The sequence below is a fragment of the Gastrolobium bilobum genome, unplaced genomic scaffold (assembly GCF_033153095.1).
Source record: "Gastrolobium bilobum isolate Gb01-03AN ecotype WA unplaced genomic scaffold, APGP_CSIRO_Gbil_v1 utg32472, whole genome shotgun sequence".
NCBI classification, from domain to species: Eukaryota; Viridiplantae; Streptophyta; class Magnoliopsida; order Fabales; family Fabaceae; genus Gastrolobium; species Gastrolobium bilobum.
Window position 1 is genome coordinate 410,070 of NW_026898916.1, and position 18,545 is coordinate 428,614.

Sequence of the window (18,545 nt, forward strand, 5' to 3'; positions counted from 1 at the left end):
ATACAAATGGTCACTGTGATCTGCAAACTACAAATTCAAATGAAATTGCTACTGCTTTAGTTTCTCGAAAAGTAAAGAAAAATCATACAAAATCCTTTTAGAAAGATTAAACAAGTCAAAGAAATAACAGAAACTGGAATACCTGTATAAATGCAGTACAGCAATCATAAAAAAATTGCATATTGAGAATCTAAAAATTGAGAAACAGCCTCAAATTATAAAGAATCTATGAACTGCTAATTTCTAAGGGCAAATATTGATTAATCTTTCAAAGACAACATTAAATCAATTGTTTCTGGCCTTAGATTGGTTGTATGTCCTGCTAACGCCAATGCAAAAGCGAACCGAAAACTGAAACAGCCAAGGAAAATACCCTGACAGCAGAACAAAAACTTAGCAAATAGCAACTAGTTAGTACATTGCAAGTACAAATTAGTTTTACCATATTATTTACCACAGGCAGATTCCCAACCTAAGATGCTCCTAGTAGAATTCTTATCTCGTTTACAGTTACCCAAACAAAGAAGCTAATTACACGAATCCAACAAATCCATGTACTCCCTCAGTGTTCTGCAAATCTCATCCATGACTTCACAGTCAGATTGGTGGCTGCATTTAGTTTTGTAAGATTTCTCAGGCTGTCCCCACCATTAATCATGCAGTGACTCATTTATCTATTACCCTGGTAAATTTTAAGTGTGCACTAACTTCCCACCCAATCAATCTGTGTCACTATAGTTAAGTTCCTGCCCAGGGTTAGCTCTACTATTATCCTCCCAATCTAAACTCCATAAACATTTGCAAAGGCACTTCATAATTTATTCATTCATAGCAATAATAAAAAAATTGGTACCAATCCCTATTGATGTGATATGTTTACCAATTATATCATCTATGCATGTAAGGGATTTCCCCTATGGATGTGATATGTTTAACTCTTTTAACTCTTCCAACAAGCGTGTACTTACCACCAAAACTTCCCTTTTAATATAGGAAACCTTCAGATTCCAGTAATTCACATTGATCACAGCAATGACAAGAGTCGGTCATTCAATGAGACCCCACAACAACAACAACCCAACAAATGATTACTTCTTGACATATCAGAACTTCCAACACTCCACCACAGTTTCGGACTTAGTTTTTGTTAACAAAAATAAAGGCCAACAACCTACCCTTGAAATCATAAATGCCAGAGACCAATCAATCTATATCCTATACCCCACAAAGCATAATTTTTTATGTTCTAAATCTACGGAAGGAAGGAAGGAGAAGATGGAATCTATTCTGAATCTCTGATCCAATTTTCAACATTTCAGAGAAGTTTAAGCCCTCATGGAAGCCAATGTCAAACCATTGGGCTATATACGAGGAGGGTCTTCTTCTTGGGACTTTGCTAGTACATTGAAAAGCTTTGGTCCCCTTTACTCTCAAAAAGCACAAGCTTTTGCATAAGAGAAAACAAGAGGCATTTTTCCCAAACTTCCACTCTCCCAAAAAAAAAAAAAAAAAATGATGAGAGAGGAAGAAAAGAAGAAGACAACGAAGCCACCGATACTTTTTTTTTATTATTATTATTATTTATAAAAAAAAAAAAAAGCATCTTTTCTATATCGGCTAAGCCAAAAGTCCAGCCTCACATTATGAAGGCTTTCAGAAAGAGGATGTTACAATCTGACTCTATCCCAAAAGGAAATAACAGTTAAAAGCAATAACACCATAACAGGAATAGTAGTACTCGTAATCATCATCATCATCATAATATTAATAGCAGTAATTAATATCCATCACTTTAAAAAAAAAAAAAAAAAACCCAAAAATCAAAACCACCATATCCTTGTCATTTTTGTTTCAAGTTCTCATCTTTATACTACAAAAATGGGAAATGGAAAAGCTGTAGTGAATAGTGGTGTACCCATTTGTGTAGTGATTCTTCTCTCATCCATCTCAGAAACAGAAGCAGATGAACCATAAATGGGGTGGGAATAATTTAAAAATAAAAATAAAAAATTGTCTTACCGATCAACACAGAGCTCGAGGTTTTTCTAAGCTAAATCAGGAAAAGCAGGAAGTAACAGACCGAAAGCCAGTAATTTTTGTTTTCCTTTTCTGATTCATAGGATGTTTTGGTTTAATAAATCAAATTTAAGAGACTAAAGACAAAAGGAAAAAAAAAAGTGATATGGTTAGAGAAATTGGAAAATACTTACAACAGAGAGAGCATGAAGCAAAAGGTGGATTCGAACTATAATTTTGAGCATTTCATTTTCATTCATTAAAAGGGTCAGATTTTCCACTAACAGTAACACAGAATGCTGAACCTGAACGTACACCTAGTACCACCCATGAACCTCTCTTCCTGTCTCTCACACTCACACACCTTTTGTGGTTTCCTTTTATCTGTGAAAAACAAAGTAAAAAAACTCTTTATACTCTACAGCAGGGGACAGCTCAGCCACACCATAAGAGTTGACAGAAAATAATAATAAAATAATATAAAATAAAATAATATAAAACAAATCCAATCAAATAAGCTGGATGTTTCTTCAGATTCATAACAATCAGTTGGATTAAATCAGGAAAAAATTACTCTTATGTTATATGTGATAAATTTCTCTCCTACACACTCTTCGATAATTGTATTATTATTTTTTTTTTCTTTTTCAGGTGGTGGAACCCACAAATTTATCTTTATGACATGAGATAATTTATCTCCTTTAACATGAGATTAATAAAATCTATTAAACAAAAGTTTAATTCACTTCTACTACTAAGTTTGAGTGTGAGACGTTATTGTATCAAGGAAATTAATAAACTTTTGAATTAAATAGCCACGTTGTCAATATTATAATTGGATGGATCAAATCAATTTGGTCCATTTATTTCTTACTATAGTCGCCAGATCAGGTCAAACATAATTAGTTGAATTTATTTACTTTTTTCCTCTTGCTATTTGAAAAATTTAGAATACAAAAGGTGTAAGTGTAACCGACCAATATAAGCGTGCCATGTTAGCTATCTTTGTACCGGAGAAAGAAAAAAAAATGATAACATAATTTATATTATGTATTATCCTTAATGCATAATATAAATTACAAAAATCGCACCCAATTCTCTCCTTGGTCTTTAATGAATCTAATAATGAGAGAGTGAAATAAATGATTCGTTATAATTTTATATAAGATGTAACCGTTATGAATAAAAAAATTGGATACTATAAGGGAACATTTGGTACAGGAGAAATTTTTATTTGTCCGGAAATCTCAATTTTCAAAAATATGATTTTTACATTCAGTTTACGATAATATCTGAAAATTTAAAATTTAAAAAAATTCAGTTTCTCGAGAATCTCTCAAAATTCCGCGTACCAAACGTCCCCTAGAGAAAAAGTTAAGCTGAAGAAAAATTTTTTTAATATAAATAAAAATTAAATACATAACATAATATAATTTATATAAATTTCTCACCAGGGACTTAAATATATTTTATTAAAAGTCAAATAAACATAACTAGTCATCGCTCGATAGACATAATTATTCATCATTGAATGGATATAAATTTTCGCCGTCGAATAGATAATATTTATTATAGTCAACTATGATTTATAAATATAAAAGGAAACAAAAATAAACCGGCCACTTTTATAATTTCTCTCTTTCATCGAAACGCTACAAAAATATTTTCTTAAAACTCTTTATTCATTTGGCATTTATTATATATAGTTTAGGCAAAAGTTGTATTTTTTTTTTTTTTTTGGTAGTTACAAAAGTTGTGTCTTTGTTTGTTCAAGAGTGGCGTCAATAAATAAAAATAATTTATTATATCATGGGAAACAATTATCATTAACTCTTGGGCACGACTAAATTGTCTTAAAGATACATAACCTAACTCTGGAATTGAATTTCATTATTTTATTTTTTATTCATCAATTTCATTATTAATTGCTCTATAACTATTGCATTAACTTTTGAATCAGAGATTTCCCTTGATTTCTATTTTCTGTACTTGTATTACTAACATGATTCATTGATTCTTTGTGAGGAGTATATATACACACATTCAATCGAACTGATATAACATAATTTTAACTATCTGAAAATTAACTAAATTAACTGGCCATAACTAATTAATTATGTGTAATACTCTCCCTGGGAGGAAAATGTTATAAATATCCATCTTAGACGACAGATAACGAAACAAGATTGAGAACTGCAGCATTCACTGTTGCTCTAACAAGAATTTTCAAATGTTTTGTCCACTCATAATAAGTGGTATTAGAGACAATGTATATAACTGCTTGATTCATTGATTAGCTGTGAGGAGTATATATATATATATATATATATACACAGATTTATTACAACTGATATAATAGAATTTAAATTATCTGAAAACTAATTGACTATAACTAACTAAATTCAACTGGCTAATTTGATTTATGTGTATTAGTCTTTTCATTTATTATTATTTTTATTTTCTCTAGAAATTACTGTTGGGTATGGTTCATACTTCGCATATTGATGAGGGCCTTAATTATCGGGGTCAGCAGAAAGACAACTGGGGTTCCGCTCCCAGGTGAGCGGGCGGGGGTCCGGGGGCAGCACCCCAAGGCCCGTAGAGGCTATGTACTGTTTTGGGCCTTTGTTTTATTGTAATTTTCTTAGCAGTTTGGGCTTGGGCCCATAAATAGCTGCTGTTAGGGTTTTGTAATCCTATTTATATTTGCTTTGTAAACCGAGAGACTTGCAACGAGTGGCGGTGAGGTGAATATAGTATAGACAAGCTCGACGTAGCCTATATTGGGTGAACCAAGGTAAATCGATGTGTCTAATCTCTTTACTCTTATCTCTTTTTTCTGTTTTATCGATTCTTGTCTAATTGTCGATTTCTAACAATTACTTCTCTTTTTTTCTGTGTAAAGCAAAGGAAGGATTTGTGTCTGTCTCGCAGTAAGTGGCACTCTGAATTTTATTTTATTTTTTCCTTGTTGGATAATAAGCGAAACAACTAACTGCCACATGATTTGTTTTTAGCTTATTTTTTACTTAAAAATAGAAGTTTAGTCAAGTATATTTTTATAAAAAAATTTATTATCAAAAATAATTTTTTATATAATGAAAAAGAAGAAGTTTAAAGCTAAAAACTTTCGAGATGAGCTTTTTTTAAGATGTACGTCAGCTTTTTAGAATCCTCATATTTATTTTATTGTTTTACCTTTATCCTAAATTTATATTTATAAATTTTATCATTTGTCCTAATAATATATCCTAAAATAAATTATTTTCTTTTCTTTCCTTCAAAACCATCATAATAATTGTTGAGATATATAGTTCCACATTAGTTATATGTGCAACTAATGTGGAGTTTATAAGATCTTGGGCACTCCCACCCTTTGAGCTAGCTTTTGGGATGGTGTATCCCAAGGTTCTTTACATGGTATCAGAGTCTCGCCGTCTCTCACTTTCTCTTGTGGAGTTTTTTAGCACAGGTAGGCTGGGCCTGTTGCATTGTCCACGCTTCAAGCCCAAAGAGCTCTCGTGTGAGGGGGCGTGTTGAGATATATAGTCTCACATTGGTTGTATGTGCAACTAATGTGGAGTTTATAAGATCTTGGGCACTCCCACCCTTTGAGCTAGCTTTTGGAGTGGTGTATCCCAAGGTTCTTTACATGGTATCAGAGCCTCGCCGTCTCTCACTTTCTCTTGTGGAGTTTTTTAGCACAGGTAGGCTGGGCCTGTTGCATTGTCCACGCTTCAAGCCCAAAGGGCTCTCGTGTGAGGGGGCGTGTTGAGATATATAGTCTCACATTGGTTGTATGTGCAACTAATGTGGCCTGTATAAGACCTTAGGCACTCCCACCCTTTGAGCTAGCTTTTGGGGTGGTGTATCCCAAGGTTTTTAACATGATATCAGAGTCTCGCCGCCCCCCACTTTCTCTTGTGGCGTTTCTTAGCACAGGTAGGCTGGGCCTGTTGCTTTGTCCACGCTTCAAGCCCAAAGTGCTCTCGTGTGAGAGGGCGTGTTGAGATATATAGTCCTACATTGGTTGTATGTGCAACTAATGTGGAGTTTATAAGGCCTTTGACACTCGCACCTTTTGAGCTAGCTTTTGGGGTGGTGTATCCCAAAGTTCTTTACATGTGTATCTCAAGATTCTTTACATGGTATAAGAGCCTCGTCGCCCCCCACTTTCTCTTGTGGACTTTCTTAGCACAGGTAGACTGGGCCTGTTGCATCTTCCACTCTTCAAGCGCAATGGGCTCTCGTGTGAGGGGGCGTGTTGAGATATGTAGTCTCACATTGATTGTATGAGCAACTAAAGTGGAGTTTATAAGACTTTGGGCACTCTCACCCTTTGAGCTAGTTTTTGAGGTGGTGTATCTCAAGGTTCTTATGTATGTCAGCTTTTTAGAATCCTCTTATTTATTTTACAGTTTTACCTTTATCTTAAATTTATATTTATAAATTTTGTCATTTTTCCTAATAATTTATCCTAAAATATTTTATTTTCTTTCCTTCAAAACTATCATAATAATTTTATATAATCATAAAATAATTTTTAAATTAATTTTTTATGTTTTTTTTTTTAACTTTAGCTTAAAAGTAACTTTTATATTAAAAAAAAGTTGTCAAATTAACATGCTTGAATATATATGAAACCAAAAAAGAGAGAGACCAATAATGATAACAATATGTGTCAAGATGTTTCGGCTTTCTTTAAACAATATTACCTAAAAGTAAAACGAAATCGAAGATATAATATGACAAATTGAAAGAGTTACACGCGTGTGGGATGAAGTTGTGAGCCCTATGCGCTTAGGTTGAAGAGAAGTATTCTAGTCTAGTCTGAATTGATATTGGTGTTAAGATTCGGCGCCACCACCCATTCACTTTGACTATATATTAATGTATAGAATAATAGTATCACACGAATAAAACTCAACTTGGTGGAAAGAGATAATGAATCTAGAAATATTAAAATAAGAAATTTCTTATAATGTAGAAATTTGCTCATTTCAGGTGATTTAGAACGCTTGACACTAATTATTGATATGATAATGACGAAAATTGAAAGGAGGTCTTAGGTTAGTTATGTGCTTTGGATTATATGAATTATTACTCACTGAATTGATGGGAGGGGTGGGGCTTTATAAAGAACAAGCTTGTTTATATGATCTCAAATCCTATTAATGAGTGGTGGGTTATTTCATATGGATATTATCAAAACCGGCTCGGTGATTGATTCGGTCGAGGTACTGGATCACTGGTTCAATCGCATAACTCAGTAATTATATGTAATTTTATAATTTATATTAAAAAATTATAAACATACTCAAATATCTAAAAAAAATATAAAAATTTCAAATATTTTAATATAAAAAATAATAAATCACATATTATTATTCAATAAATGATCAAATAAAAATATAATGATCGTGATACGAGACTTTAGGTTCAAAAAATGAAATCTCTAACTATAAATCAAATCAAAATTTTCTGCATAGTGTATAATTGAGATAATATTAGTGTTGTAGGTACATAACTTATGTAAGTCAATAAGCAAAGAAATATTTAAATATCTCCATTATGATAAAAAAAACAATTTTGGAATTTTTTTTTTTTTGGACTGGGTCGGGTCACACTGGTTCTAATGCATGACCGGTCTGTTGCGTCAACCGAACTGATTATATGATCGATTTATCGATTTTCGAATCAACTCGACTGGATGGTCTGATTTTATTAACATTTATATATATATATATATATATATATATATATATATATATATAGTAGATATATGACTTTAATGGTGGGATATATATAACAATTATTGGAAGCTTGAAACCAACTTTTAATGGGAGTGTGCAAACAGAGGTTGGCATTGAGTGGTCTAGTCAGCTCATCTACTCAAGTTATTATAGAAATATATACAAATATATACAAATTGTAAAATCTCTCATGTGCACGTTTAAAGCAAGAGCTTCACGTGAGCACGTTTGGCGATGTCTCAAGTCTCAATTGCCCCCTCTGCAGCCGAGGGATCAACTTTCATTAAGTTTATATATCATATAATTAATAACCTAGTAACATACTTCACGTGTCAAATAATTATTGATCAAGCTTAATCATACAGATTTATTGGATGTTCCCCAAGAGACTTAATCATCCAAGTATATATGTCCCTGTATAGGCCTTAGATAATCGCTCAAGAAGATAAAGCAATCAGCCATTGCTTATTAGCTTTGAGACTAATTTTGCTTGGTTTCGTCTTTAGGTTCATGGTGAAATGGGGCCACTTAAATTAAGAGATTAATATTTGTTATGTTATGTTGTAAGGGATGATTTTTTGAGTTTCCTCAAGGTATCCCCAAGTCGACAGTCGAACACTAATCCTTTCGAGAAGTAGAGATCACTGAAGTGGGTTTTCCTCTACCAAAAAAGCCTTTTTTCATACACACGACCAGGAATCGAACTCCTGTCACATGCTTAAGGAACTCAGCTATCTACCAACTGTATCGGGCTTTGTTGGTGTAGGAGATAATTTTATCTCCTAAATATATATAAAAATATGTTGGGCTCTTTTGAAGCCATGTGCGAAGAAAAGAAAGAAAAAAAAGAAAACATAAATCTCACACACTTTTATATATGTGTAGCATAAGAATCACTAATCCCATAAATTTATGAGGTCAAAAACAAACTAAGAGTGGCCATTCTTGTCCTTAATATGGCCACACGCGATTTAATTAATTTAGGAAGGTGGTAGCCAGTAACTTCTTAAAAACAACCCCATGTAATTTGTCGTGATAAGAAATAAATCATCTCATGTGATATCAGGTCATATGAAGTTAAGATATAAATTAAATATGATAGGAAAATATATTAAGATAAAGGGTGAAAAAAGAATGAATATTGATTTGTATTTGAACGGTTAAAATACTCTCATGTGATCTCATTTAACATTAGAGGATGCAATTCCAATGTAGGAAAATGAATTGTCTCATGTGAGAGGCACTCAACCATCCAAATATAAATTAATGGTAATGAGAGAATCAATTTATAAGATAAAGGGTGAGAAAATGATAATTGTTGGCTTGTATATAAATTTATTAGAAAAATATAATACAAAATTATTAATTGCATTTACTTAATAGTTAAAGTTTTTGGGTTAAATTGACTCTTCATAAGATCCTTCACACGACCTAATGGTGTTTCAGTGCAAAGGGTGCAACTGTGGTCAGAATTAAGGGTGTAAATGAGTACGCAGACTATTAGGGGTCTATAACCCAGCCTACGTCATGCCAAATTTGATCTAATATATTCAGTAAAATAAAACAGGCTTAGACCTTAAGAAAAACTTGTTTAGAAAAAACTGGCAATAAGACTACTTTAATAAAGTATAGCCTACAAGCCATAAGTCTTATTATTTATTTTAATTAAAATAAAAAATAGTAATTCAAATCACTTTAATTAATAAAATAAGATTATTTTGTTCATTTTTTTTAATTCTTGTTAGGTATTAAAGACTTAAATAGATTAATAGGCCTGGGCTGGATCTTTTTTTTTTTAAAAAAAAGTTAAGTCAGACCTATAATTTAATGTACACTAAACTAATAGGTCAAGTCAAATTTAAAATATTTTATGAAAATCTGATTTATTTAAACCAAAGTTTAACTAATCTAACCCATTTATACCCTAATTAGAATGGCCCATAGTTTTTTGAGTTGGCAAATATTAAATTCACCCATTATAGGATTTTTTTTTTATCACGATAAGAATCGTTGACGGGTATGCATGATTGGTGGTGCATAAGTGACCTCATTTATGCATTGTGATTAATGCGCTAATCGTAGGGTGTGAAAAAAATTCAAAAGAACCAAACCAACTGCACTAATTTTTTTTTATTAAACCGATTTAAAGTCCAAATTATTTTATATAAAATTGGTTGAAGAGAGAGAAAAAAAAAATCGAATCAAAAAAATATTCCTATGATCGTGTGTGGAGTCCATGGATGAGCAGTGACAGGGCTTAACCCAACTTCAATGGGCTTGACAGTGTGATATTCCTAGGTAGGCACACTGGCTGCATGATTTGTGGGCAGCCAATGTATGGGCTTTATTTTTATTTTATTTTTTAATGAGCATTTTGTTGTATAATTGAAAGGCCAACTACAAATTTCGTACCCATAGCCAAATACACCATTCAGTGGCCGATCCTGGTCAAAATTTTGCGGTGACCATATATTGTTTTGATAAAGAGGTTGCATTTGTATAAGAGGAATATTTTTTCCTGCAAATCAAATGGGTTTCATTGACTTTTAAAAAAAAAAAAATATTAAGACGAAAATCGAATTCTCACTTGCAGTAGAAAAATCATGTTCATGCAATATAAAACTTATTTATCCCTTTGATAAATAAATAAATAAAAGGAAATGTTATAGTTACTATATTTTTTTTATTACTTGTTACTATCAAATTTTAACCATTGATTTCCGCTAATCTAACGGTTATAATTTATTCAGTCATATTTATTAATTTATTATTAATTCTAACAAATTATAACTGTTAGATTGACAGAAATCAACGGTTAAGATTTGGTAGTAACAAGTAGTAAGAAAAAATAATAATAAATGTAACCTCTCTCATGTATAAAAAGAGGAATGTGTAATTTTCTCAAGTGCTTCCATAAAGTTCTTAAAAATTGTGGGGTGATCATGACTTATTACTCAATTCCTCATGAAAATCCGTCTCTCATAGTGTATATCTTCCTCGTTGTGAGGCGGGTCCAGAAAGAATTTGTAATGTGGAATCATTATTAATGGGTTAAGGCTACATCACAATCTCACTTATATGCACTTCACTTAACCTGTTACCGACCAATATAAAGTTCATCACACTTAAATATTTCAATACTCATAAGAGAAATTAATTGGTCAACCATCTCTTACGTTACCAAGCAACCGTTGTCCGAAACTCCTGTCTGCTATTAATAGTTTTCAGTTTAAGAAAGCTGGAGATTTTATTTTATATCTATATAGTTATAATTTATACATTGGTGAGAAAGTAATTAGCCCATACTCTCTGTATACATATTTTTCATCTCTAGAAATACTTTTTCCTTATTTTAAAAATGAAATTTAATTGAAATTTTCAAATTAATCAAGCGAATTATTCAGATTCAAATGAATGTTAGTCATATCTATTTTACGCATACATGCACCCAGATCTTTAAGGCCGTGGAATAATGAATATGAAGGCACGTGAAGGGAATGAAGGTAGTTGATCCGTCCGTATAAAAGGGGTGGGGACGAAGGATAAGATGAAAAAGCAAAGTGAAACCCACCCTTAACAAGGGATGGATGCACTTATGCACACGTAAAAGAAGGGAATCCATGATGATCATCATCATGAGCACTTAGCAATGGTACATGATATACCCACCAAAGAATATAACCAAATACCTCTCTTTCCTTCCCTAGGCAAAATTGAAATCATTACTCACCGCAAAATATGCATCCCACCCCACTTTGGTTTTCATAAACCTAATCATTGAGGTGGTGTTTGGTTCGTAGCTTTTCAAGAGACATTTATGTTTCACCAAAAACTCATCTATCCAATTTGTATGGTTTTATGAGAAACATAGATATCCGCACTGTTTAGAAACCCAGTTTGAAGGTGGAATTTTTTGAAAAAACCGGTTATCTCACTTTTAATGCACTGTTGATTTCATAAAAGTTACCTAATTTTTCCAGTAAAGTTTTTTCCCACCAAACAATTTTTTTTACATTTTTCTACCTATCTCACTTTATCTCACTTTTCAATCATTTCTCTATCTATTACATTTTCCTACTATTCTAAAAAAAATTCCTCAACCAAATGCCCCCTAAATTCAAAGAACCCGCTCTAAATCCAAACCTTTTGGATTTTTTATCTTCTTATTTGAAAAAGTGCTAATGTATATATTATTTGGTCATAATCACTTATTTAAAAATAATATTTTTTTATTTCATTATCAATAAGTGAAAATAAATAATTGATCAAATAACGTGATCATGTGATCACTTTTGTACACGAGAAGATTCAAATCAGAACCTTTGTATTACCTCTTTCTTATCATTCTCTTTCATCATGAATCTCCTTATCAAATTCTCCCAATTATTTTTCTTAAATTGCAAACCATATTCCCCGCCATTCCTTCTCCTTTTCTATTTTCTTTTTGCATTTCCATTCCCCGTTGGTTTTCACTGAAGGTTGTTGAATATCGACGCATATAATGCTTCAATTGAGGGCTTGCTTTGAACCTTTGCAAATGTTCAGCGTTGTGCATTGTATATTTGTATGTGTTGCAAAATTTATTTTTTAAAGTGAAATTGTTGTTAAAATAAGAAAGGCGGTGTCTTTAAATTTTAATAAATTATTACTATATTACTTTTAAGGATAAATTTAAATAATATTTTATAATTAGACATTCATGATAACTTTTCGTATTTAAAAAATATCATAACAAATTATGTTATAAATTACATTAAACTTATTTACATTTTAATTTAGTCCTTTTTTTTAATTCGGAATGGTGTATTTTTTTGTACACCTGATATGCATTAACCGGTGTAAAAACACAATTCTCATTTTAATATAATTAAAGAAAAAGTTGGGGTGGTTTAGAAACTTCGGTTTTACCATATTTTGCATAGCAATTAAAAAAAAGTAAATACATTTTTTGGTCTTCAACAAATTTTACGAAGCCCGCTTTAATTCCTAGCAAATAAAAAGCTCATCTTAGTCCTTAAAAAATTTAAAATGGACTCAAATTAATCTTTTTGATGGACTAATATGAGCTTTTTTGAATTTGTGAGGAACCACGATTTCAATTAAATGGGTCCATTTTAAATTTCTTAGGACCATAATGAGCCTTTTTATTTGCTAAGGATTAAAGTGGACATCGTAAAATTTGCTAAGGACCAAAAAGGATATTTACTATAAATTTTATTTGATAAAAATAAAGTGGATCAGTTATTAAAGAAAAAATAGGGAATCGTGAGCAAACATAATTAGTACTTACCCGCACTCATTATTGCGTGGCACTTATGACCAATGAGTGAAAAATGGGATGGCATCGAGTATCTTTGGAGGGGTATTTCAGTAAATCTAATAAAACCATTGTGCAGAGAAAGGGTAAGAAGGCTATGGGGGCAATCAAGCGGTGTGTGTTGAATAAGGGCCCACAAGGATGCATATGCAGAATTTCAACCGTTGATTCCAAAGTGAATTGTGGTGTTGCTAACCAAAAATGCACCAACCCACGGGACATAGTCTTTGTAAGCTACTTTTAATTAAGTCGTAACAATACGTTATTTTATTTTATTTTTGACAAAACTGATGTATTATTTATGGGAAAAAGTACTCTAATGTTATAGGTGAGAAGTTTCTTTCTTACACACTCTTTGATAATTGTGTCACTTTTCTTCTTCTTTTTTCTTTTTTTTTTAGATGGTGGAGCTCGACATGAGATAACTTATTTCCTTTAACATGAGATTAATAAAACTTATTATTTATAGAAGGCAATTATGTTTGACCCAAAAATATTATATCATGGTGGGACTAATTTTTTGAAAAGAGATTTTTTACATTATAATAATTTCCAAAAAAAAAACTTCCACAAGACGGTATGAATACAAAAATTTAACTTGTAGAGAGCTAATCCTGCCATGATGTGGAAATTCTCGGCTCGAACATAATTGCTTCCCGTAAAGAATACTTATGGTCTATCCGAAATATGTTGAGCATGAATCATTTTCTAATTCAATTTTAATCATTTTGCATCATAGAAATTTGCATAAAAATGGCATATCATTTATTTGAAAGGCTTTGACTTTTTTATGTTGCATGAAAAATATTTTCTCATACTGTGATTTAATTAGTGGTAAGCCGCATACTTAAAAAAAAAACTTTACATATAAATCGAAGGATCACAACATGAGAAAATACTTCTCATAACATCAGAAGTATTTTTCTCTAATTTAAATCACATAGCCGTAGTAATATTGTTAACACAACACGCATATATTCAGTAAGAAAATAATATTAAAAGAATTACTCTGTATATGACAACATTACATAGAATACACTATACAAAAGACAGTCCAACGATACACGCTGCATATTGCGATTTAACAATCTTGAACTTGTTAGATATTTGTTATACGCCAATTATTTAATTAATTTAAAATATGTGTTGATGATTACAAATAATTTAATGTTAATTTAATTGATAACAATTTATTGTCTTGGATTTACTAATTAGCTTATTATTTGAGATTTCAAAATAATGTTTATTCTGATATGAAATAGTATTCAAGATAATTGAAAATTGTATGAAAATTGGAGAAGATATGGATGATATCCTGGAGAGAGAGAAAAGCATGAAATAAGTAAAGTTTAGGATAAATTTTATATAAGAGAAATAAAATATTCTTTGCCAAAGATTCATATTATAATTGTATTGCACAATAGAATAAGATATTTAAGTTTTACATATTTGTATTTGAAAAAAATTAGAAATCTTATTTTTAAAAATTGCATTTAAAATTTTATTTAAAGGTAAAAGATTTTTGGTTAATTTTTAGAAAAGACATCAAATTTCAAATTTATATCTTTTGGACTTTTAGGAGAGATAAAATGTTATTATTATAAATAGGGCTCATTGCATGTTATTCATTATAGGAGAAAATACAAGAGAGAAAATGATGAGAAAAAATACAAGAGGGAGAAGAGAGAATTATATTTTCATGATTGGAATTTTATCCTTGTGCATAAATTGAAGAGCTTTCTCAAGAACAATTACCAATACATTTATCTTTTTTTGGCAAAGTGAATATTTTTCATAGAAATTCAGATTACCTATCTGCTTGAGGAAAAAAAGCACTGAGGTAAATCATTTTAATTGTAAAATTCTTCTTGACCTTTTTGAAGGTCTATACTGGGAAACTTGTAAATCATTCTTGTGCTGGCAAGTGGGATACCAGCATATCTTTTTTCTTTGGAAGTTGATAGTGACTTGAGAACCCTTATGTGATAGAGTTTTGAAATCCTAAAGGTTAAGATTTCGTAAAGGGAAACTAAGGATACCATGTGAGAATTTGTGTAAGAGATAGATTATGAAACTATGATATTAGAGAACTCCTCGTACTCAAGTTTCACGGTGGAGTTGCTTGTCAAATTTCAATATTCGATATTAGGGCCACTGGTTTTTTCCTGTTTTTTGGGGGTTTTCACGTAAAAACTATTGTGTCAACATCTCTTTGTCCTTCTTTTGATTTATTGCTTTGAGTTAATTTTTAATGAGCTAACTATTTTTATAAAACTCAATTCACCCCTATTGAGTTCAATTGGGACTAACAGAACTAAGTTACGAGATTGGCTGTAAGTGTTGGGTTTTCCTCTTATTATTTAAATGTCCCTAGGGCTTTAGTACATGAAAAGGCCCCAAAAAACCTATGTTATGCTTACACGTGTGTGTGTGTGTATATATATTCATTATCAAATGAATAGTCATGTTTTATTTTATGAAATAAGATTAAGGGATAGGTTATTCTTCTGCCTATTCTTATTTTGTCTATCTTTTCCTATTCCTCTCAACACTGTTAGATTACAATCTCATCCAATGGTGGAGAGTTGCAGAATAAAATAAACCCTTTTCCCTTTCTTTCTCCTCACTGCCTCCCGCACTCTTTCTCTCTTCTCCCATTTCTCTCTATTGATTTGCGTAATTTACAACTTGAATTTATATTTGAATCTAAATCTATGCAATGATTAATGACATGAGTATAATTTTTAAAATTCCTTGAATCTAATATAATTAAACATGGCAGAAAGCACAAAAATACAAAAAAATGAAAACCACGAATAATCTCTCCCTTTGAATTAATCTATGATTAACATAACGTTTCTACTTTGTTGATGAAATTTAAAATCGAATCCACTTATCTCCTTCTTATCTTGTTTTTCACCTTGAAGTGGAGAAATGATCTCTGTTCTCTCTATGTTACGCCTAATATGGCATATGGGTCAATTTTTTTTATGTAAATGCTCGTAAAAATGGCTGGGTTGGATGAAATAAGAAAAAAGCTTGCACCTTTTTCTGATGCTGAAGTGCCATTGAAGAGAGAGAAAGAGTGAAAGGCACTGGAAAAGAGAAAGGGGTAAAAAAGTTTATTTTATATCATAAATCTCCACAGTTTGATGAGATTGTAATCTAACGGTGTTGAGAGTGGTAACGTGGTAGGTAAAAGTAGACAATAAGAGTAAGCAGAATAATCTATCCCTTTTTGAAAATTACATTTAAAATTTCATTTAAGGGTAAAAAATTTCTGGTTAGATTTTGGAAAAGATTTGAAATTTAAATATGGGTTCACTTTTTATGTAGTTACTGCAGATAAGTTATCTGCATTTACTCCCAAAACGACGTCGGTTTGGGATTGAAAAATTAAATAATTATAATTATAACGACTATAATAACCCTGAAATAAATTAAAATTATAAAACACCATGATTTCCGCCCCAAAACGACGTCGTATTAGACTTAGTGCATATTATACCTTTAAATATCACTCTCTTTAAATATTATACCTTTTGGGCTTTTAGGAGAGAGAAAGTGTTACTATTATAAGCAGGACTCGTTGCATATTATTCATGTGAGGAGAAAATACAAAAGAGAGAAAGGAGAGAAGAATATACAAGAAGGAATTAGATTTTCAATATTAGGATTCATTTTTGTGCATTAATTGAAGATTTTTCTCAAGAACAATCATTCATACATTTATCCTTTCGCAAAGTAAATATTTCTCCATAGAAATTCAGATTACCTATATGCTTGAGAAAAAGAAGCACTGAGAGGTAAATCATTTAATTGTAAATTTCTTCTTAGCCTTTTTGAAGGTCTGTTTTGGAAAATTTGGATACCAGTTCTTGTGCTGAGAAACTCAACATGTCTCTTTTTCTTGGAAATTATGAGTAACTTAAGAACCATTGTGTGATAGGATTTCGGAATCCTATAGGATTAGGATTTCGTACTGAAAAACTAGGATAACAGTTGAGAATTTGTGTAAGGGGTAGACTAGAAAAATAGGATACTAGAGAGCTCTTTATACGCAAGTTTCATAGTGGAGTTGTCCGTCGAATTTCAGTATTCAATTTTAGGATCCATGATTTTTCTTTCCTTTTGAATTTTTCACATAAAAAATAATTGTTAATATTTATCTATCCTTATTTTAATTTATTACTTTGAATTAATTTTTAATTAATAATTTTCTTATAAAACTCAGTTCATCCTGAGTTCATGTACTACCAACACATGCAACTATTAGCAAATAGATCTGGCGCCAAACAAAAGTTACCACGATTTGTGGCACGATAACTGTTTGGTGCAATCGGTGCCTAACTCGGTGCCGAGTAAACTCCTATTTGTGCAACTACCTTTTGCATAATATTCTCCATGGTGCAGTCCCGTATCACACATTTATACTCCAAGCATCAACTATCCACTTTATTTCTATTCCAAGATTCAACCATGTTTTTAAAACCAAGAAACTTCTTGCGTGCCAACACCCTGCCACGTTTCAACCACAATTTCATTCTATTAATTTTAAAACTATAATTAGGAGCTAATAATATGAGATTAATGTTTTTGAGATAATTTTATATTTTACACATACGTAAAAGTGTGTGTGAGACTCATATTTTCTTTTTTTCTCTTCTTTTCACATAAGCTCAACACATTTTTATGTGTGTATAGGAGATAATTTTATAAGTTTAATATTTCTGCTTTGAGGAAGGTTATACTCATTATCTTTGTTTTTTATTACCTTTTATTATCAAATCTTAACTGTTGATTTTGTCAATTTAACAGTTATAATTTATTAGGTGATACTTATTAAATAATTATTAATTTTTAATAAATTATAACTATTAGATTGATGAAAATCAATGATTAAGATTTAGTAATAAGAAAAAGAAAAAGTAATAAGTATAACATTTCTTTCGTATAACTTTTGTTGCAGTAAAAATATTTCTTTCATATTCATATAAAATTGAATGAGTTGCAATCCTATTGATCCACTTATTTTTACGTGAATATGATAAGAATTTTTTTTTCTGGAATGAAAATGAATGAGTTGCAATCTCAATATACTTTAATTTTCAAAGTTTCAAAAGGTGAGATGAAGGGGTGAAAGGGTAAGGATGATAGGAGAGAGAGAGAGAGTCAATTATTTATTTATTTAGTTTTTGATACATGATATTGAATTATTAATTGGCAGCATCTGCATCGAACGATTAAATAAAGGGTTTAAGTTTTCTTATGTTGTAGGATTGTAGAAGATAAAAAAAGTAGAGAGAAGTTAAATGTAGATCCCATATTTTATATTAAAAAAAAATAAATAAAATTAATTGACACGAAAAACGAATTAGCGTAAGAAAATAATATATTCTTATGTAGAGCATAAAAATATTATTTCCCTTAAATAAAAGTAGCAGCACACGAGGGGAGGA